We start from the raw sequence: 21,517 nt of genomic DNA, 5'->3' as shown, positions 1-21,517 counted from the left end.
GGAAACCACAAACGAAATCAGCTTGAAAGTCACTGGTTGCCTCTGCTTGTTCCTGGCAGTGTGATTGCCTGTCAGCCCTGTGACTCATTTCAGCAGAGGTGGGACAGAGACGACCTGACAGCTGGGGCCTTTTCTGGGACTTCTTGAGGGCACTTTGCACCTCACTAAAGAGGTGATTCCGAAATGGAGCAGGGGGTTTGCCAAAGGCCAGCAAGCGGCAGTTGAAAGAGCAAAGGTAGGGACTTGAGCAAATCCGTTACTCACTTGAGGTTGAACTTCTGTCTCCGCGAAATGAGGAGGATGACATGTGTCTCTCCGGGACCTTGTGAGTGCTGGGAGTATGTGTGTAAAGCACCTGATGCCAGGGGGCTGCAGCCTTCTCCCCCCAGGTGTGCAGAACAGCCAGGCTTAGCCCACTGCTTCATCAGTGTGGTTCCTCTGGCCTTCCTTTGGACGAGGTGATGTCTGGGTCACCCTCGTGGCTCTAGCCTCAGGCTGGGACCCACGTAGCAGAGCGGGTAAGAGCATAGACACTGGAGCCAGACCCTGCTCATCTTCCCACCCCTATTTGTTGGCTGAGTCACCTTGGCCGAGTAACCTCACCCCTTCCCGCTGGAATGCTAAAATGGGGACACTGATAGCACCATGTCTTAGGGCTGCGGAGTAGTAGATAATTTGGAAAGGCTGGGAAAGTTTCTGGCACGCCGTGACGGCCGCGTGAGTGGGGACTGTAGTTATTAGCACTTGGTGCATGTTTGTTGAATTGTGTTGAGTTCTGTCTGCCAGGAGAGGATGTGGGTGTTGCCACGATGCTTTACTTTTCTTAAAGCCCGGGTATCAGTTCCCATTGCTTGTCCCCACCTCAGATTTTTCTCTCCCGTTCAGCATTTGTAAGGTTCTACAGCGAAAAGTTAAAGAAAACAGAAAGGTCCACACGCGCAGAATGTTCTACAGGAAGTTTCCTCATGTTCTTGTAAATGCTGATAAAAACTCTCAAACCCGCTCTTTGATGGGAGTTTTGCGACGTGGGTTTTGAATGGGAGTAGCAATTTTATCGGGCATATGTTTGTGTTTGTGGGTGTGTCTGGTGGGAAAGTGAAGTCGGTGGCTTTCTGTTGCTACTGGAAGCTTTTCATGGACTGGACTATTTGGAAACTGTAGCTTTATGGAAGCGTTGAGGCTAATTCAGCAGTATTTAATTTGCTGTCAATATGCTTTGCTCTGGGAGGGTGATGGCACAGTGAGCCTGGCTGTTCCTCCCTAAAAATGTGCTTGGGTGCCTTCTGAGACTGTGCCTGGCACGGTACTAACTCCTGGGGATAGAAAGCAAACTGACACACTTCCTTGGGCAGCTGGGAAGTGGCCTCAGAGGCAGACGGACGTGGGTTCGAGTCCTGACTCTGCCACTCACATGCTGCGAAGACGGGGCAAGTGAGTTCATCTCTTTGAGCCTCAGTTTCCTCATCTGCCAAACGGGGATGACCCTGTTACATGTTTCACAGGTTTTGAGGCTGGGTTGAGATGGGCACGCCCAGCACATTGCCTGGCCGCGAGTGGGCTCTTAGAAAGGGCCGCTCTTGTCTTAGTTGCTGCTTGGGGCTGGGGGCAGCAGTGATGTTCTGAGAGACCCAGGCCCCCTGACCTGGGGCTGCCCCCAGGCCACTTCCTTTCCTTTGCTCTCCACCTGGCAGAACAGGCAGGGTCACTGTTTGCAGAGGAGATGCCTGTGTCTGAGGGCGAGAGAGGCCTGGTTTCCTGTGGGCTTGTGGCTTTGTCCTATTGATGGCACCTGCCGGGGTTTCTGACATGCCTAGGAGCAGGTGGTGGGGGCTTGGGGGAGGGTCCTCCGTGGGCTGGGCTTCCTGTCCGGGTGTGTTCAGTCCGCCTCTCAGCCGTTGGGTGTACCGAGTGCCCCCCAGGCAGGTCCCCTATGTGCCTCTGTGGGCCTCTCCAGTACTGTGCAGGAGGGCGGGAGATAGCAGAGCCTTCCAGCAGTCACAGGAGGTGAGCCGTGGAGCCTCAGGAGGCCACCTTGCCCTCACCCACGCACAGGGGGCCTTGTGGGTGGGCTCAGTGAGGGCTGCTTGGGAGGCTGAGGTTTGGGCAGCGGGTCCTTCCAAAAGTAGCAGCCTCACGTGGACCCCCCCCCCCCCCTGCAAGATTTCATTGCTCAAAAAAAAAAAAAACAGGGGCGCCTGGGTGGCTCAGTGGGGTTACGCCTCTGCCTCTTGGTTTCAGCTCAGGTCACGCTCTCACCGTTTTGTGAGTTCTAGCCCCACACGGGGCTCAGCGCCGACAGCATGGAGCCTGCTTGAGATTCTTCTGTCTCTGCCTCTCTCTCAAAATGTGTAAATAACAACCTAGAAAAAAAAGAAAAAACACAATCGATAAACACCATCCTTTTTTTCTTCCTGCTCGTTTGTGCGTGTTTTAGATTTTACTGGGGTCATGCTGTGCCAACTTGGTAACCCGGCCTTTTCTTTGACTTTTGTTTTTGTTTATTTATTGATTTTGAGAGAGAGCACAAGTGAGTGGGGGAGGGGCAGAGAGAGAGAGAGAGGGGCAGAGAGAGAGAGAGAGAGAGAGAGAGAATATCCCAGGGAGGCTTCACGCTGTCAGCACAGAGCCTAATGCAGGGTTCAAAACATGATCTCAAACTGTGAGATCGTGACCTGAGCCGAAGTTAAGAGTCAGATGCTCAACCGACTGAGCCACCCAGGTGCTCCTGGGCCTTCTTTTTAAACATCACAGCCCGGGCCAAAGACCTCCAGGCTTCTCCCTGCGCTGGCCTTGGAGGCTGGGCATCCCCAGGGCTGGGGGCGGGACTGTTGGTGCGGACAGGAAGCGGAAGGGGAGGAGTCGGCTCGGCTTAGCCCGGTGGTGGCCGGAAGTGAGGCAAAGCGGAAGTGGGGGCGGGGTTGGGGCTGAGGAGTGAGGGTGAGCCTCGGCACCCCGGAGGCCAGGCTAGCCCTGGCGTGAGGAGGCCTGGCAGGGGTGGGGAGGAGAGGGCAGCGCCGGGGGCTCGGAGGCACGAGGGAGCTAGGTGCTTCCCAGGCGCGGCCAGGATGGTGGCCCCGACGTGGGTGGTGGCCCTGATGTTCCAGGGGAGGCAGCCGTCGTTGTTCCCCGGGTCAGGCTGCGGAAGGGGTTGCTTCGCGTCAGAGCCTGCAGTGGTTGTCCGAACTCACTTAATCCATGCCACAGCCTCAGGAGGCGGGAGCGCCTCCGGCTCAGGTGGCAGGACTGGATGCACGTCCTACAGGCAGTAAGGGACGGAGCCATCAGCCAAGTCCAGGCTTTCTGGGGAGGCATCGTGGTGATCATGGAGGGCTTCCTGGAGCAGGTGGTGCTGTGGCTCATAAAGCTTCACCGAGCCCCGTGTGACACCAGGGTATAGGCAGATTGCGGGAGGGGCAGTGAAGAGTCGGGGTTCCGTGGGGATTAGACACCCCCACCCTTGGCCCCCTGTTCCATCTGTACAATGGGGAGATGGGACCAGATCTCGGAAGTGTCCCTTCCGAGTCTGGAGTTCACTTCTCCACGTCAATGTTTGCTAAATATTTTTCCCTTTAGGAAGCCTGTCGTCTGACTGCCAACGCCCCCTCTCTCCCCAAGCTCCCTTTGTGGTTTCAGGGTTGTCAGTGGGTGTCCCAGCGGCGATCACTATTCATGACCACAAGGGCTGGAAAGACTCTTATCTCTTTCTGGCCACCCAGGCTGCGGAAGCAGCTAGAAGGTTCACCCTGTAGGCGGTGCCATGAAGCAAGCCCTGGAGCCGGACAGATGTGCGTTCAACCCCCTGCTTTTCCTGCATGTTCCATGGAAACCTGGGCCCATCGGTCCACCTCCGAGAGCCTCAGTTTCCCCATTTGTAAATTTGGAGGTATTGTCTCCCAGCCCTTAATTTCCTCGGCCCCGCTCCCCATCCCGAGTGGGTCAGGGTGACGTGGAACAGTCATGCTTCTCATTTTCTGCCAAAAGCCAGTCCGGCAGCAAGAGTAATAAGGAGCCGGGCCAATGTTTGGAGAGGTACAAAAATAGGTCCCCATGTACAACACCACTGCACTCCAGCTTTAGGAATTCTTCCCTGTCCCCTGCACTTGGGCTGTAGGTCCTGTCTGATTCTGCCTCCCAAAATGTCTTTATCCGTTGCTTACGTCTGTCCTCTTCTCCTGTCACGAGATGAGAACGCAGCTTCAGCACTGTCTCCGCCTCCGGGAGTGGGCGGGGGGGGGGGGGGGGGGGCTCCAGGCAGCCCTCCATGTGGACCCTGAGCAACTGATCTGAAATGCATAGGTGTCCAACGTTTTTTCCTCCCTGGCATAAACCTCTCCGTGGCTCCCTGCTGGGCTCAGGGTCACGTTCAAGCTTTTTAGGGATTTGTAGTCCTCCCTCCCTCCCACCAGGCGTTCGTTCACGCCAGGGCAGGACTGCCTTGTTCATCTCTCTGTCTTTATGTTTTTCACATTTATTCATTTTTGAAAGGCAGAGAGAGACAGAGCGCGCACGGGGGAGGGGCAGCGAGAGAGGGAGACACAGGCTCCGAAGCCGGCTTCAGGCTCCGAGCGGTCGGCACGGAGCCCGACGCGGGGCTCGAACTCACGAACCATGAGATCGTGACCTGAGCTGAAGTCGGACGCTCAACCGACTGAGCCTCCCAGGCGCCCCTCATCTCTGTGTCTTTAGTGCCTGGGAAAGTATCTGGTGCTTAGTAGCTTCTCAGTGGTAATAAATGGTAATGAGGCCGTTTGTTGTCTGTGGTGGAGGGAGGGTACCTCATCCACTATGAGGCACGTCGGTGGTCGTTCTGTGCATGTCAGTATCACCATCTCTTGCATGGATGAGGAAACTGAGGTTCAGAGAAGATAGGGGTCTCGATGGGATTCAAAATGATCATTAAGTAAATATACGCGTACCCTTTAAGCATCTGTTACTTTAATCGGAAAGCAAAAGTCTGAGCCCTGAATCTAGAGTCTTTTCTAGGTTCAGAGAGAGCCAAGGATCGACAGGCATGCGGCAGGGGTGGGCGGGGTATGGTCTCGGGCAGCGTCCGTCTGCCTGGACCTGCCTCGCGCCAGCCACTCTGGGTGAGTCCTCAGCTGAAATCGGGCCACCGGCATTATCACCCGTGCGTAGCGATTCCCCGATGCAGTGACAGTGAGATGCGCGTGGGACTCTTTATCCCTTATACCTGCTGATTTCTAGTCCTTACCATTTTCCCACCCTCAACATAAAACTGTGTCAAAGTGAAGGTCTTGCGAAAAGATTCCCACCACCTTCCGGACCACTGTCAGTGTTCTTTCTGGCCTCCCCCGGAGGTGGCGTGGAGAAAGATGAGTGTCGATGAAACATTTTGCTTTCTACGTAGAATGAAGGGAGCTCGCTTAGTTGTGCCCTGGTTCTCTCACTCCTGAGCTGAGTGACCTTGGGCGAGTTCCTCAACCTCTCCGAACCTCCGTGGCCTCAGCCGTCCCCTAGAGGATTCACCCACCTGCCGGGGTTGCCGTTCTCTGAGGTTGGTTTGGCGGACGAGGAGGGCTTGAGCAGATCTACAGTAAAGGGAGAGGGGAGGCAGGGAGCAGACTAGGAGGGGCCTCATCCAGGCCCAGAAGTGTGGTTTTCACTCTGGGGGCAGTAGGGAGCCCACGGTGTGAATATATTTCGCTGTTCTCTAACTCTTCGAGAAGTAGTAATGGCCAGGATCCAGGGACCCTGAATCAGGACTCTGCATGGTTCAGGGTGACCGTGGATGAGGGGAAGGTGGGGGGGGGCTGCATGGGGTGGGGCAGAGGGTGAGGAGGTGGCCAGTGGGGACACACTGTAGAGGGAGGCAAGAGAAACCAGCCCTCTGCAGGGAGATGGGTGTCGTGGTCTAGTTGGGAGTCAAAGGGGTCAGAATGGAGACAAGGGTTTGGGCCACGAGTGGCTGGGGCTTTGCGTTTCTGGGAGCCCTTTCAAGAGAGCCTGGGGGTAGGCTGGGCGCAGGCTGCACTTGCCCCTGGGGCCCTCGGGGAGGCGCTGCGGGCCTGTTGATGGGACACTGAGGCCCATGCAGCTGTGTGACTTCTCCAGAGTGACTCAGCAGGTTGAGAGCTCTGAGCCCCGGGTCCCTGCTTTTCTGCACTGTGGCCTGACTGGTCTCCTCTGCCAGCTCCCAAGGACAGAGGGGACTCCACAGTCAGGCGTGAGGGCGTGTGGCTTGTGTTTTCTCAGAGCAGGAGCCAACGACCAGGGTCCGGCGTCAGCTGAAGATTTGTAATCCTCTCCCTCTGTGCCCAGAACCCCTTCCGGCTGCTCTGCCCTATTGTCAGATGATGCTTATTAATCTTGATTATCGTCATGTTTTACTTTTCTACTTGGTTAACTCGGGGAAGTTTGTCTCTGGTCCCGAGTACATCTGACAAGGACATGGGTGCGTTTTGCGGACAGCTTCTCTCAATAAGCGCTCTGAGACTTGGGTCAAGAAAGTCATCATTTTGCTACAGAGACATTCTTGTGACAACCGGTGACGTTTGAATGTGAGATGTATGAGTGATAACATTTCCTGGGCTTGTTCGCTGTGTTGTGATTTCGTAACGTCCTTGGTCTAAAGGGGTGAAAACCACAGCATTTTAGGGCGAGATGCTGTGATGTCTGCAGTTGGCTTTCAAATTGGTCTTAAAGATAAATGAGAAACACGTATCTTGATCTGTAGATAGCGCAGATGTGGAAAAACGTGAACCAACAGTGAGTCTCGACGAAGGTATAAGGAGTTCATTGTACTCTTCTTGGAACTTGTCTGTAGTTTTGCAACTTTGAAAAAGAAAACATTTTTAAAAGGGCTGCTGGGTTGGGGGTTGTCTCGAGTATCTCGGGGTCCACCCGTCGGCCCTCTGCTCCCTGCCCTGTCCTGGTCTCTGTCGATTTGAGACCGAGGGAGCTGCCTGCCCCACAGTTAAATTCTAGGCAGCCCGTTGGGGTCCGGCTTTGAAAGAGCGGCAGACGCTTTTGACAAAATGTACTCCTTCCTCTATAGAGAAGTCACTACATTTCTAGAATCTTTCGTTGGGGACCAACTTCCCTTCAGGTTTTCATTTCTCCCCTCAAAATTTTCTTTTAAATTTTGATTGCCTTCTAAAATGACCGAGGCCGCATTTGTTGTTGTGATGATCCAAACAGAGAAGAGGATAAAGAAATTAATAGGTCCCTGTTTTTTCCATCGCCCGTGGGGTGGTTAGAGCCTCTTGAACTTTGTCCTGTGCTCTTGGGAACACATACAAACGCCCACAGGCATCCAGTGGAGCTTGACGTCTTGTCATTTTTATCCTTTGTTAACCTGGCTGGCCAGCCGGCTCCCTACTTCTCCTTGAAGATGCAGCTTGGGGGTCATCTCCTCCAGGAAGCCCCCCAGGCTCTCCGTGTGACCTCATCCTTTGCAGTCATCTGAATCTGAGCTGCCTCCCCTGCCAGGTCTTGGGTAACCCGAGGGCAGCCGCTGTTTCCCTTTCGCTGTCTGCACTTGAGCTGGGAGCCCGGGAGACGCACAGTCAGTGTTTGTGGAGCCAGCAAACGGGCAGGGGAGGCATCCTGAGCGAGGAAGAGGAAGCCGCCTGAGCAGAGCCTTGCAGGTGAGAGAAGCTTTCTCATTCAAAACGTTCCCCCTAGCCCCCGGGGGGAAGAGAGTGCCAGGGCCCTGCGTGTCTGGGGACAGAAGGTCACTTTAGGGAATGTGGACACTGCCTCCCTGGGGCTACCTGGGCCTGGCTGATTCTTTCCTGGCACAAATGCCCTCTGTGGGTTGGGCCGATGGGGTGGCTATGAGCTACAGAAGGGCTGGGCCGGGGCTGGGTCCTCTCTTCTTCCCAGGGCTTGGTAGGGCCTGGTTTGCTGGGCGGGGGGTGGCTCTTGGGGGCGACAGGAAGAAGCGAGGCCAGGGCTGGAGCAGCCCAGGCTTTAGATGTGGGCCTGGCCTGGGTCTCTCTCCCTCTCTCTCTCCACGATCCTGCCTCCTTCCTCATTAGGGGCGCTGTTTTCCACAGCTGGGCTTTGTTAATGTCTGCAACGCATCTGATCGATGCCAGGGACCGGGTCACTGCCAGCTTGAGGAGGCTGAGAGTGGAGTGAGGGTGGAGAACCAAAGCATCCCTCGCTCTGAGAAGCTCTCCCGAGCTCGCCCCCCACTTCAGGCCGGCCTGATGGTGGGCTCGTAGACCTTAGGGCATCAGGCCACCATCTCCAAGGACTTATGTTGCAGGAAGCGAGTGGGGCCGGGAATTCCCACGTGGTGCCGTGCGGGTTGTGTTCCGGGAGAGGAGTCAGTGTCGTTTGGGGAGATCGTGGAGGAGTGAGGAATTCTACTCTTCTGTTAGTGGTTGACTGCTAATGTAAATGACATTACCACTTGCCTATGACCTGTCTACATAGCTTTGCAAAGATACCCCCCTCACCGGGTTTGAATTCAGCGCTCTCCCCGCCGAGCGGAGGCATGAGCGGAGCGGGAAGTGACTCGGAACGTCAACGTCGGGGCTCGCCGCCTCCCCAGGTTGTATGCCAGGCCCTGTGGGGGGAGGTGGAGTTTGGAGGTGAGAATGCACGGTCCTGCCCTCAGGGAACAGCTGGCCTAGGTGATTTTGGAGGTTGAAACACGGGTATCCAGGACCTGCAAAGGTTCCGCTGCCGTCGTCCCACCCCTGTCTCTAGTTTGCGCGTATGCCCTGGGCATTAGGTTCCGAACAAATGCTGAAGCAAATTGAGATGGCTTATGTGACGGCAGGCCCTCTGTCCTCCCTCTCTCTCGGTTTCTTGTCTGCCGTTCCACCTAAACTGGCATTCTTTGCTGCTGGGACCATACTGTGAACATCTGGCGATAAGGGCAGTGGCGGTGATGGTGGCAGTGAATGTGTGGGTGGCAGGGGCGGTGGCGGGAGCGATGACTGCACGAAGACTGGAAATTCCAGGCACATAGTGGGCATTCTTAGAATCGCTCGAGCCCTCACGGCAACCAGTGACTCGTAACTGTCACGGCCCATTTTCCAGGTGAGACCCCTGAGTCAAAGGGCCACCCCGTCAGTGCCCGGTAGAGGAAGATTCGAAGCCTGAAAGACTAGTTTTTTTTTTAATATGAAACCAGGAATACCCAAGTGTGGAAATGCACATTCGGGGGCCCCCAACCCATTGGATCAGCACTGCCGGGCAGGGATCCGCTCAGGGAAATTCAGGGCACCGGTAGGGTGTTCTCACTCTTTAATGGGCCCCGATCCCCTGGGGACCTCGTTTAAACATGCAGGCTCTGGTTCAGCGGGTTTGGGTGGGGCCCGAGACGTATCTTCACAGGAGCCCGCTGATGCAGACCGGGCTGGCGCTTCGGGCGGCCAGGCTCTCCGCGACAGGTCCTCACGCTCCGGATGGCTTCGCGTCACACGGTGGGCCGGCTGACGCGGACTGCGGGCCCCCACCCCAGAGTGTGGGATTTAGTAGGCCTGGGGCGGACCTGAAATCTGGCAGCCCCAGTGAGCTCGGTGGTGAGGCAGGGACTCCTGGCACGGAGACCACACAGGGCCCTAAACCAGAGATTTCTGCTTTGACGGCACATCGGAATCAACTTCAAAACCGCGGAGACCCGGACCCCACACTCAAGTCCTGAGTCAGGGGGACTGAGTGGAGCCCAGGCATTCTGGATTGTTCTCATGCGCACCTCCGGTCGAGGCCCCTCCACGCCTGAGTTTTTCTTTTTACTCTGGCTGCCTAGGTGCCTGGGGAGGTGACAGTATGAGTCAGGCCCGCGGCCAGAAAGATCTGATCGGTGGCCAGGTGGTGCCAAGCGATGGCACGAAGAAGAGGTTCTCCGGGTGTTGCCGGGGGGCGGTGGGGTTGAGAGCAGCTTCTTGGACCGAGTGCTGGCCCCTCTTGGGTCCCCTGGGCGGCCAGACCCGGGCCCTGGCGAGCGGCCTCTGGTTCCGAGCCTCCCCTTCCTGCCCGGGGTGGGGGAGGCGCCTTGCGGTCGGACGTCTGCACGGACTCTGCTTCTGCCGCTCCCCTGCTGGGCCGTGTGGCCTTCGGCGACTCGGTTCCTCCCTCTGGAGCTCGCTCTTCTCTGTAAAATGGGAGAAAAAATGGTCTGCGCCGGGGAGTTCCTTGAGAAATAACATTGCTCAGTGCCCGACACCCAGGAGGCCTCAAGATCAGTTCTTGTGTATGTCCGGGTAGGGTAGGTTGTCACGCGCAGCAGCTGGAGGACATCGGTGGCGGGAGAATCCCCAGGGGTCTGCAGGGGCTGGTCTCCGTGAGCCTCCTCAGCTCTCCAGGTGTTCTGATGCTCGGCAGTTAGAGCACCACTGATGTTGCTGTGATGACCCGATGGCTGGGGAACCTGACCGTTGGTGGTTATTGTTAGCCAGTAGCCAGGAAGGACGCCCAGATGTCATAGGTTTAGGAATTAGTGTTTTTATTTTCTTTGGGGGAGTACCCACGAGGGGAATTTCTGGATCGCATGGCACTTCTATTTTTAATTAAAAAAAATTTTTTTTAACATTTATTTTTGAGAGACAGAGCATGAGTGAGGGAGGAGCAGAGAGAGAGGGAGACAGAGTCCAAAGCAGGCTCCAGGCTCCCGGCTCCCAGCTGTCAGCACCAGAGCCCGACGCGGGGCTCGAACCCACGAACGGTGAGATCTTGACCTGAGCCGAAGTCGGCCACTTAACCCACGGAGCCACCCAGGCGCCCCTCTATTTGTAAGTTTTTGAGGAACCGCCACACTGTTTGCCACAGTGGCTGACAGTCTGCATTCTCACGAGGGTCCCTTTTTCTCCACATCCTCACCAGCACCTGTTGTTTCTTGTGTTTTTGATTTTAGCCGTTTTGGCGGGTGTAAGGTGGTACCTTACTGTGGTTTTGATTTCCATTTTCCTGATGACGGGCGATGTTGAGCGTCTTTTCCTGCATCTGTTAGCCATCTGGATGGGTTCTTTGCCTATTTTAACATGAACTCGGTTGTCTTTTTATTGTTGAATCGTAAGGTCTCTTTAGGCCTTACATGTAGGCCCTCAATGTAGTCCCTTCATTGGGTACATTGCTCCCATCCTGTGGGTTGTATTTCCATTCCTTTATGCTGTCTGCATTCGTTTCGTAACCTGCCATAACAGCCGTAGGTTGGGGGACCGTTGCCTTAGCCACCACCAGAATCCTACTGGCCCTGACGAAATAGGACTTGGTGGAGGATGGGGAGGTGGGGGCAGAGGTGAGGAAGGAGACAGAGGGCCGGGCCGGTCCAGGCCAGAGCAAGACAGTGGGGACAGAGAGACTAAGCAGCTAGCCCTGGCAGGACTTGGGGGCCTGTCAGGTGTAAGAGGGAGGGAAGGGGGTCTCACAGGTCTCTAGGACCTGGGTGATTGACTGGAGGAAGGTGGCTCTTTGCTGAGCCACGTCTCATCCCAGGGAGGAGGGGCAGGTTTGGAGCAAGACGGATTCCAAGAATTCTATTAACAGCAGCCGTCACTGCATGCGGCCCGTGGGCCAGGCCCTTTCCTAAGTGCTGGGCGTGGACAGCTGGATCCAGTGCTTGCCAGGCCCTGAGTGGTAGAGACTGTTGTTGCAGACAAGGAAACTGAGGCACAGGGAGGGTAAGAAATTTGCCCAAGGCGCACAGCTGGTGTGGGGAGCTCAGAGCGTGTGCTTTTAGCCTCCCGTCTCCACTGCTGCTTAGATGTAAGCCGTCTGCTAGACCGACCTTGCCTGTTGGCTGGGTTGCACACGTGATATCTGTCGTGGCTGAATGGTGGCCTCCAAAAGAAATGTGCGTGTCCTTACTCTTGGAGCCTGTGAATGTTACTCTATGCGCCAAAAGAGCGAGTATTACCTTACATGGAAGAAGATGTGAATAAGAATTTGGGGGGGGGGGGGGAAACTTATCCTGAATTATGTGGGTGGGTCCTAAATCCAGTGACAAGTGTTCTTATAGGAGTGAGGCAGGAAATGTGACGCCAGGAGAAGGCAGTGTGAAACTGGGGTAGAGGCTCCACGAGCCGCCGGGAGCTGGAAGAGGCAAGGAGGGAGTCTTCCCGAAACCCCCCGGGGGAGTGAGGCCCTGCTGAGCCCGTGATTTCTGCCCCGTGATCTGCATTTGGGCTTTGACCTCCAGAACTGTCTGAACTCTGCAGGACCCAGGCCTCCGGCTCTCAGGGGCACGGCCATTTCTTTCCACTGAAAGCCCCGCAGAGCCTGAAGCTGGGTTTGATCACAAGGCAGCAGAGCGGAATGTTCCAGCGCGTCTCACGTCCGGGGCCGTGGCCTCACACGGTCACGGTGGAGCTGGTGTGGATATGCTGCTTTGTGGGTGGAGGGAGGGCAGAGCGGTGAGCAGCTTTGCAGGCGCGGAGGGGCACGGGCTCGCTCCCGCACGGTGACCGCTGGTTCCCACAGCTGTGCCACCGTCCCGTTGCGGCCCCACAGGCCCTCCCGAAACTTGGCCTGGACTGCGTCCCCTGGCCCATCGGGCCGTGAGCGGTGCTGATGGCGAGGGACCCGGGCTTTGGGATCAGACACGCTTGGGTCCCACGCCCAGCTCCTAGCTGGGCGACTTGGGGCAAGTGTCAGCCCCTCTGAGCCACTCTTCTCCCCTTGACGGTGGGGGTACTGGTGACAAGGTGAATGCCGCCCCCTTAGCTGGTGGCCGTGACGGCGGCAGAGCCGATGGATGGGATGAGACAGCGGCTTTCCCACCGCCGTGACTGCCTCGTGCAAGTCAACCCCTTCCCTAAAGTGCAGTCCCATCTGTGTTTTGGGAATCAAAAAATGGGAACCTGCATCTGGAACGTGTGGAGAAGCCAGACCTCTGGTTTCACCCAGCCCCGCCTCTCGGCTCCCCAGGGACCTCAGCGGGAAAGAGCAGGGCCAGGCTAACGCGGGTGGGGAGCTTCCCGGACCCCCGTGGACCTGACTGCGCGGGAGCAAGCCCGGCTGTGCTGCGGGGCTGTGTCCCGGCCCCCGGGGGGCCTTCCTGCAGCTAAGTCGCGTCGGTCACTTGTCAGACCGGCGGACCGCACCAGTTCCCACCGCCCTCCAGGAAGACAAGGGCCAAGTCTGGTAGTGGCCCTCACAAGCCCCCCTGGTGACCTGCCCCCCGATCCGGCTGAGCTCCCAGCCTCCCGTCTGGGTCCCGCCTGCCCCAACCCAGGCATGGCCGAGCCTGAACGTGGGGTCTGCCCGTGCAAACCGCTCCCCTTCCTGGCTCCTCCACCCCAGCAGGGAGGCACGGTGTCCCCGCTGTGCCGACCAGACATGAGGGTGCCCCAGCGTGGCCTGTCCCTCGGCCCCCTGTGTCCCGTGCATCCCCCGGTGCCCCTGGTGATCCTTCCTGCCCACCTGCCCGCCATGTGGGCTCCTTGCTTTCCCCTGGTGCGCCAGCTCCCTCTGCCTGGAGTGTTCCACTCCTTTCCACTGGGTCGGCCCTTTCTCCTCCCTCAGAACTCCGCTTAGCATCACTTCTTGCTGAAAGTCTTTGGGGAACCTCCGTGTCCAGGACGGTTTGCCCCCCCCCCCCCCCCCCCCACCGGTGGCCGGTTTCCTTTCTTGCAGGGCACCTGCCCGGGGTTCGGCATCTGCTCAGCTGTAGGTGTATTGGACTTAGCTCCTCCCTCTCGAGGGTGACGCCTGCATGTTCCTTCTGGACGCTAGATTCCCAGTACCCCCGGGGCCTGCATGGAGGAGGTGGCCAGCGGGCGTTCTCCCACCGGATGGCGGGAGAAATCGGGGGGCATACGCATGGTTCCTCCAAACAGCTGCCTTCTCTTACTCCTCTGGGCTCTAAAACTGTGCTCTGATTGACGCCCCCCACGCCACCCCATGCCCGGACCCCCACCCCGGCCGGCTCCTGTTGGTGCTGAATCTCAGGCCACGGTCTCCAGGACTTTCCCTGAAGCTCGGGCCCCCACAGGACCGTGGGATTTCTTGGCAGAGCTCGACGCCCTCTTTCTCTACCCGGTGCTCTTCCCTATTGGACTGACGCCTTCACAGAGGCGGGGAGGGACCCACCCGCACGTGTGCTCAGAGCAGATGCTCACGGGGTATGTGGGACACCAACAAGTTGGACCCCATAGGTGTTAATCATGACCCTGAGCATCTGCTGTGTGTCACGTGCTGCGCTGGGCCCTGGGGGAACCGCCGTGAACACGCCAGCCACGTCCCTGCCCTCCTGGAGCTCGTCTGCCAGCGGGAGAGATGGGTCACCCACACAGACAAACATGTGACACGGGAGGTCGTGCTGAGATCTAGAACTATGTTAAAGGGGGTCCAGAGAAGCCTGAGGGGACTGAGGGAGGAAGCTGTGCAGGCATTTGGGCGAAGAGTGGTCCAGAGAGAGAGAGGTAGCAAGTGCAAAGGCCCTGTGGTTGGCCCTGTGCTTGGTCGGTTGAGGGACAGCAGGAGGCCAGTGTCGCTGGAGCAGGGGCCGAGGGAGGGAGGCTGTGAGGTCTGGGGGGTGTTGTGGGGGGGATACACGATAGAGGACCTCACCGGTGTTTGATGGAACGAAGCCGTCTCACCAGAGCCCACGCCTTTCCTTCCCAGGGCCCTGCGCCGTCAGCCTGCCAGTCTGGGGGGTGCATCCTCTTGCCTGGAAGGCATGTCAACTCCCCTCCCAGACCTCCTTGCTTGATCCCACAGGGTGCCTCGGGCGCTCTGTTTGTAAAGTGACAGTGGTATCAGTGTCGGCTGAGAGGGGGGATTGAGTAGGACGGGGCCGTCACGCTCTAGCGTGGTGCCTACGCATGGCGAGGATTCGGCGGTCCTGAGCAAGTGAGATCATCACCTTATGGACTAAATGTGACCGTAATCATCAGGGGAGAGAGTGTCTGGGCTGGAAGGCTGGGGTCAGCGATGTCAAAGTCCACTTAATGGTCAAAGAAGTTAAATTACGAAGCGTGGGCTCAATCTGGCAACGTGGCGGTCAAGGGAGGGTGAGTGGAGGCCAGTGGAGGTGACGCCACACTGCAGAGAAGTGAGGAGGCCATCCGGACGACAGATGGAGACAGCCCCGAACGACTGTGGACAAGCAGAGAGAGGCAGAGGTTAGGGGGATTGGGTGCAGGGAGGCTCGGTTTTGTTTTAATGGGGGCGACCTGAGTATGACAAGTGGATGGTGAGGCGCCCTTGGAGGGAGGACGGCGTGGGAGTTTTGGGGGAAAGGTGGGAAGGAGAGGGGGCCATGGCCAGGGCGAAGAAGGGAGTATTGCTTTGGGGGTTCAGGCTTGAGGATGATGGTGTCTGGCTCCCAGTTCAGCTTTCTTCTGCATCCGCGAGATAGAAACACCACTTTCTTCTCTCTCCTGAACATTCTGTGCTATTTTTCCCAGCTGCTTTTGATTCAGGCATAAATAACCACCCTCTAGTTTTGTGCACGGATTGCTTATTGCTATTACGTTGGAAAGCATTTTTTTTTTTTTAGCACTTAGCCACTATCCAGTGCTTTGGGGGACCCTAAAAATCCCATCCGTGTGTTTTGGAGCAGATGTGTGACTTGACCTCTCCCCTGTCCATTTCTTCCCGGTTTTCTTGGCCCAGACCTACCCTCTCCCATGTCCTCGGTTCTCTCCCTCCCCTGCCCTTGGTTGGAGCGGCCACCTTCTCTTTCCAAGAATTTTCTTGGTTCGCACAGCCTCCTCCCCCTGCCCCCAAATGGAAATAGCTTTCCTGGCTTCCCCTGTTCCTTAGGGCTGTGATGTCAGCAGGTGTCTGTGTCCGTGTGGGTTTTTTTTTTTTTCCCCCTGAGAAAGGAGATCTCCCTGCTTGTGACTGGCTTTCCCCCACACGGCAGGTGTGACAGAATTGTCCCCCAGCCTCCATGGTTTGGACACTCTGCGCCTTAGTTAACTAACCAGTTCTCTGCCATCCCCGGTGTTGTGGACCATCCCCTTGTCCAATTACCCCCTTAGGACAGAGCCGAGAAGTGACGTTAGGGAGCCAAAAAGCGATCCATATTTAAATTTTTCACAGAAATTGTCAAACAGCACTCCAGAAAAAGTTGTGCCAACTTGTACCCACCAAGAGTGAATGAGAATAGCAGTTTGCCAGAGCCTTGCCAGCAGTGAATGTTGCAGATCTCGGCTAATGTGGTAAGTGAGAATTCTTCTGGTCCCCGTTCCGTCGGTTACATCTCGTGGTGTGTGTACTGGCCGTGCTTTCTCCTCTTCGGGGAACCGTTTCTTCATTATTCACACTAATTCCACGATTGGTGTGCTCTCAAAACACCTTTGATTTTTTTTCTTTTCAATATTTTTTTAATGTTTATTTTTGAGAGCGAGAGAGAGCGCACGCGCACAAGCAGGGGAGGGTCAGAGAGAGGGAGACACAGAATCCGAAACAGGCTCCAGGCTCCGAGCTGTCAGCACGGAGCCCGACGCGGGGCTCGAACTCACGAACCACGAGATCGTGACCTGAGCCGAAGTCGGATGCTCAACCGACTGGGCCACCCAGGCGCCCCCAGACCACTGTCATTTGTAGAGCCCTCCTAACCCATTAAATACATTCGCCTGTGGTCTGTGACATGCGACTAATGTTTTCTCCCCACCTGTGGTTTGACGCTCTTGCCTGTGATGCGATGCTTTTCCTCCGTGGAGCTTCAACACAGGTGTCTTCTGTGGCTGCTTAGGCTTTTTGGTCTCCTTTTATGGTTGTTTCCCGGAGATTTCTTAGTTTTGTCGTTTCTTTGCGTTTATTTAGCACGTGGCCCACCTGTAAGTTGTTTTGCTGTAAGGGTCTCAGTGGACGTCTGGTCTTACCTGTTCCCAAGCAGTTAGTCCTTTGCCCGGTGTGGCAGCAGGGGCTCAGCTGCTCTCTCTTGCCTTTTACGTGGGTCAAATTCCTGTCCGCCCTTGAATCTGTGTTTGGACTGTGTCTTCTGTCTCATCGATCTGCTGAGCAGCCCAGTTTTTCTGCCTCTGGAGAGAGACGCAAACTTCCAGCTTGAAGTTTTCAGACCAGCTTTTGTTTCAAGCTGACAAGATGAACTTCTTGGGGTGCCTGGGGGGCCGAGTCGGTTAAGCATCTGACTCTTGGTTTCAGCTCAGGTCACGATCTCCTGGTTCATGGGTTCGAGCCCCGCGTCAGGGTCCTCACTGACAGTGCGGAGCCTGCTTGGGACTCTCTCTCTCTCTGCCTCTCCCCTGCTTTCTTGCTCTGTCTCAAAATAAATACGTAAACTTAAAAAATAAAATAAAAAGACTCCCTAAAAAAGACTCCCTAAAAAGTTGGCTGCTGTCATCTGGGAGGGGTGGCCCGGGGTGGGGGGGTGTTGATTGTCCTCCACTCCAGCCTTTCTGGAATGTCCTCGTCCCTGCTTTCCATTTGGTCACAGCCCACCCCTGGCTCCAAACCCCTATCTGTATTTGACCTACAGCCATTTGCTCGCCACCTCCCAGATGAATTCGCCAGGGGCTTCCGAAGCCACCAGCTCTGGTGCCGCGAAGCTTCGTGGCCCCGTGTTCCTCTGCAGCATTTCCAAGATCCCTGCCTGCAGGCCGGTGGGCAGGCAGGCATCACCGCCCCACCGTCGTCCCGATGCTGGAAGGTTCTTGGCCTTCAAGTGCTTTGTGTTTGCAGTTGAGATCACTGGTGGGAGGCCAGAGCATGCTGGGGAGCACACGGGGACGCCCGGAGCTCGTGCCGTGTGCTGGGCATCATCTGTCCGCAGCCCTGGTCTGTTCTTACCATCCTTGCTTTCCAGCCAGGGGACAGAGATGGAGACGGCAGGAGGAGCCTGGACGGGGTCCCCGGAGCCAGCCTATGGCCGGGGCCCCGCCTTGTTGCACTCACTGTTCTCTATTGCTGTCACCCCGGAACGCGGCCCAGAGAACCCTTCTGAACTTGTGCGAGCTTGGCCAGCTTTGTTGTTCGGGGGGCTGAGACGATCCTCAGCAGGAACGCTGCACCGGCCTCATGCCGCTGGTGTAAATGAAGACCTACGTCGCCGGGAGTAGCTCCCTTCCCCACCGTGCAGGCTCTGGCACCAGACAGAGGGCAGGTCTACCGCTCGGGGAATGGGAGCGCAGCCAGCCAGGGCCCCGTTTACACACAAGGAGGCTTCGGGGGTCTTGGGTGGCCCGGCCAGGGTAGCACAGGGGGACGGTGGCCATGGATTCGGGCTTCACATCCTGTGTCTTCACTGCCGGCACCACTGGCTCATGAGAAGGTCAGGACAGGGTAGGGTTTAGTCAAAAAGGTGAGGTGTTCCGTCGGGAAGTCGGAGGGTTTCTCTGTCTCCACATCGCAGCTTCCTGAGTGTCGCTAATCCCCCCCGTGTAGATGTTGCTGCTTTTAGAGAGTTTTCAGATGACTCTCATGTGGTTCTCAGAACAACCCTGGGTTGGGGGCCAGATTCCCATCCCCGGTCCCCTTCTGCAGATGAGAGTAACTCGCCCAGGGCGTTCGGCTCTCTTCTGAGCCGTGGGACTAGTTACGGGAAACGCAGGGCCGTGGAGCATCAGCGAGCAGGTGCCGATCCCCCGAGTGCTGGGAAGTCACAGCGGGACCGACAGCTGCTGTGGACAGACCACGTGCCCCGCTGAACATCCAGGGCCAGTGGGGTTGGAGGTACCCGGGTTCTGGCCCAGCACCGGCCTCTGGCCCATCCTGTGCCTCCGAGGAAAATGCTGTAGAAAAACCCCTCCAGCCGATGCTGTCACAAGTGTCCAGGTGAAGACACGTAAACTGCCATTTGCATCAGACCTTGCATTCGTATCTCAGGAGCTAAGTGTGGGACGGCCAGGACCACTGGGGGCTGAAGCCAAAAGCTTAGAGCAGATGGCGTGGGATTAATTTTTGCAAACCATAAGAAAGGGAGTGCACGGCAATCTGTTAGCTGTGTCGGCATCTGATCTTAGTTTTTTAAATCAGAATCGTGGACTCCGTTAGTTACCGTGTTCTATTAAATCTAAGATGCCATCGGTTGAGAGATGCGTCATTGTATTTATACCACCGAAGAAAGGGAGGAAAAGCAACAGTGACAGAGTCAGGCTGTAAGACACATTGTCATTTCAGAGATGTTAGTGAAGAAACACGCACCACAGGGCTGGGCAGTGCATCAGTGTCCCTTCGTTGACCTGCTGACAGGCCACGGCCGAGGGCTGGCTTCGTGTGGGCACAGAGGGATGAGAGGATGCTCCCAGTCCCTGTGCCCCAAAAGCCCACGGACTGCTCAAAAATGTAGCTAATGCTAAACAGATTGGTGTCAGAAGTTTGCTGATTGAAGGGTTCACTCAGCCACAGAATATTTCATGAGCACCTACTATGTGCCAGGCACTGTTCTAGGCGCTGAGGACCCCACGGCGGACAAAACTTCTCACCGAGCTCACTCCCTTCCAGGGCAATCAGTATGCATTCCCGGTAGCAATTCTCAAACACTCCCGTGCAGAAAAATTCACGTGCAAAAAATTTATGTTCTGATTGCCCGGCTTCTAGTCTTTGCTCTTTATCAGGTGTAGGATGAGACTCGGGGGTCTGCATTTTCCCAAGCACGCCAGGAGGTCCCAGGGCCGGAGGACTTCCAACCAAAATGTGACAAACAGAGCTTCAATGTTAATGACTTCATAGTAGCCCATTGTATGAATGTCCTAGAATACATTTACTTGTTGGGGATTTAGCAGATACTTAGTTTGTTATTATTTTTTTCGATCTTCCCATTGTAAATGACACATCTGTGAATGTCCCTGCCACTGAATATTACTTGCATACCTCCTCCGTGGTTTCTTTAGTGTCAGTTGGGCAGGGATACTTGGGCTGAGTTTTTGAGGGTGAGGTAGGAGTTCGCTGTGGTTCTCCCCACCACCACATGTGGCCCTGGAGCCTGACTGCCTGGGTTCATTCCCCACTTATTAGCGGGGGACTTTTGGGCAAGTTCTTTGCCTTGCCACAGTGTTTTCTCATCCCTCAAATGGGACAGTCATAGTATCGACTTTTTAGGGCTACCATAAAGAGTGAATGAACAACGCTGGTGGACCCAGCTGTGCACGCCGTGGCCGTGGTGGCAGTGGTTGCCGATTTGGCCTATGGCAGGCGGAGCAGGGAGAACCGTTTGCACGGTGCCCGCATCCACAGCTCGGGCGTGGCCGTGGCTCTGTGGACGGAAGCTCTGGATGTGCTTCGCCACGCGTGTAGGAGCTGATGCCGGATGATGGACCTCACGTTGCAAATCCACGCCCAGCCCGTCACCCACGCTGCCCCTGGAAACACCTTTCTACCACATTGGTCTGGATGTGTCCCTCTGCTCACGTCCCCTCCCTCACATCCTGCTGCCTGGACACGACCCGTAAACCCCTTGGCGCACGGGGGAAGGAAGGAGAGCCCTTAGGACTTGGTTTCGGCCTTCTCTAATACCACCCCACCCCTGCGTGCCGCTGTGTGACAAGAGTCTCGTGGGAGGTGATGGCAGAACTCGGCCCTCAACCCCGCTCGGCTTTTGAGGAGTGAATAGGAGTTTTCCAGGTGGAGGAGGAAGGGAGGGCTGTCCCAGCTGATGAGCTGGCGTGTGCACAGGTACAGCGGTGTGTTTGGGGTGACGTCAGTGGGTCATGGTTGGGGTGGGGCTGCTAATGAGGGTGGCCGTGGCTGCAGAGGCGGGCCCAGCATCGTCGGGCTCTTGAAAGTCGCCCTGGACTTCCTCGTGTCTCAGCTCTTCGGCTGTGCCTCTTTCTAGGCTGAAACGCGCCCCCACTCGTTTCCTACCTTTTTAAAGGACCGTAGACATCTGACAAATTCTTGCCCGATTGCTAAGGGCGCAGAAGGCTTCCCTTCATTATTTAGTTTGCCTTGGAACTGGGACTTGGAAGGCAACCAGTCTTTCTTTACACGCTTTGTGGTAAATCCCTTCTGGGAAACCAAATGCGACATCTCAGAAGGCTTCTCTTGCAGAAGGTTTGACGGGAATGAAAATAACTTAGCGGGCTAAGACGCGGCTCCCGGGATGTGGCCTCTGGTCGTCTTCTGCGTCCACCTGGCTTGCTCTTTGCTTGGCCTCCAGAGTGGTGTCCATGCACTGTATTGATCAGCTCTGCAGAGCGTAAGCTGGCTGCCTCCCGCCAGGGGAGGCGCGTCTCAGGAGGGGAGAGTTGGAAAAATGGGCCTTGAATCATCACTGTGGTTCAGCCGCCAGTAAGCCCCTGCTGTATGCAGGCATCAGGCTAGACTGGACCCGGGCTGGAATCCAGACTTCCCCAGACTTCCCCAGGAATCCAGACTTCCTCAGGGAGTGGTCATTTCTCCGGGGGCCGTGAGGCTCTGTGATGCGGGAGAAGGGTTTAGGTGGCACGGGGACAGATGTGTCTTATTTTGATAGCATTTCAGTGTGTATTAGAGAAAATATACCACATTAAGTCTGTGTGTGTGTGTGTGTGTGTGTGTGTGTGTGTGTGTGTGTGTACATGGACTGAAATAGTCCATACTTCTTAAAAACATTATTTATTTAAATTCAAGTTAGCTAACATACAGTGTGGTCTTCGTTCCAGGAGTAGAACACAGGGATTCATCACTTCCATAAAACACCCAGTGCTCA

At 56.2% G+C, this 21,517-nt stretch overlaps 1 protein-coding gene across 14 annotated transcripts in view; it reads left to right on the top strand.

The window, feature by feature from the left end:
• The window catches only part of JAKMIP1 (janus kinase and microtubule interacting protein 1), a 137,578-nt gene that overhangs the window by 16,695 nt on the left and 99,366 nt on the right, over window positions 1-21,517 (top strand). For 9 of the 14 annotated variants that reach the window (XM_058723145.1, XM_058723139.1, XM_058723138.1 and 6 more), the window contains exon 2: window positions 15,967-16,085. The exons of 1 other annotated variant lie outside the window; for it this stretch is intronic. The gene's annotated coding sequence lies outside the window, so the exon portion shown is untranslated. Of the gene's footprint in view, window positions 1-66; window positions 236-6,092; window positions 7,608-14,628; window positions 15,042-15,966; window positions 16,086-21,517 lie in introns of those variants that run through there. 4 more of the 14 variants (XM_058723133.1, XM_058723134.1, XM_058723135.1 and 1 more) reach the window with 4 other exon arrangements.

This window comes from Neofelis nebulosa, chromosome 3, assembly GCF_028018385.1.
Source record: "Neofelis nebulosa isolate mNeoNeb1 chromosome 3, mNeoNeb1.pri, whole genome shotgun sequence".
In the NCBI taxonomy this organism is placed as follows: domain Eukaryota; kingdom Metazoa; phylum Chordata; class Mammalia; order Carnivora; family Felidae; genus Neofelis; species Neofelis nebulosa.
Note: the sequence above shows the minus strand (reverse complement) of the source record. Positions and strands in the feature narration are given on the sequence as shown.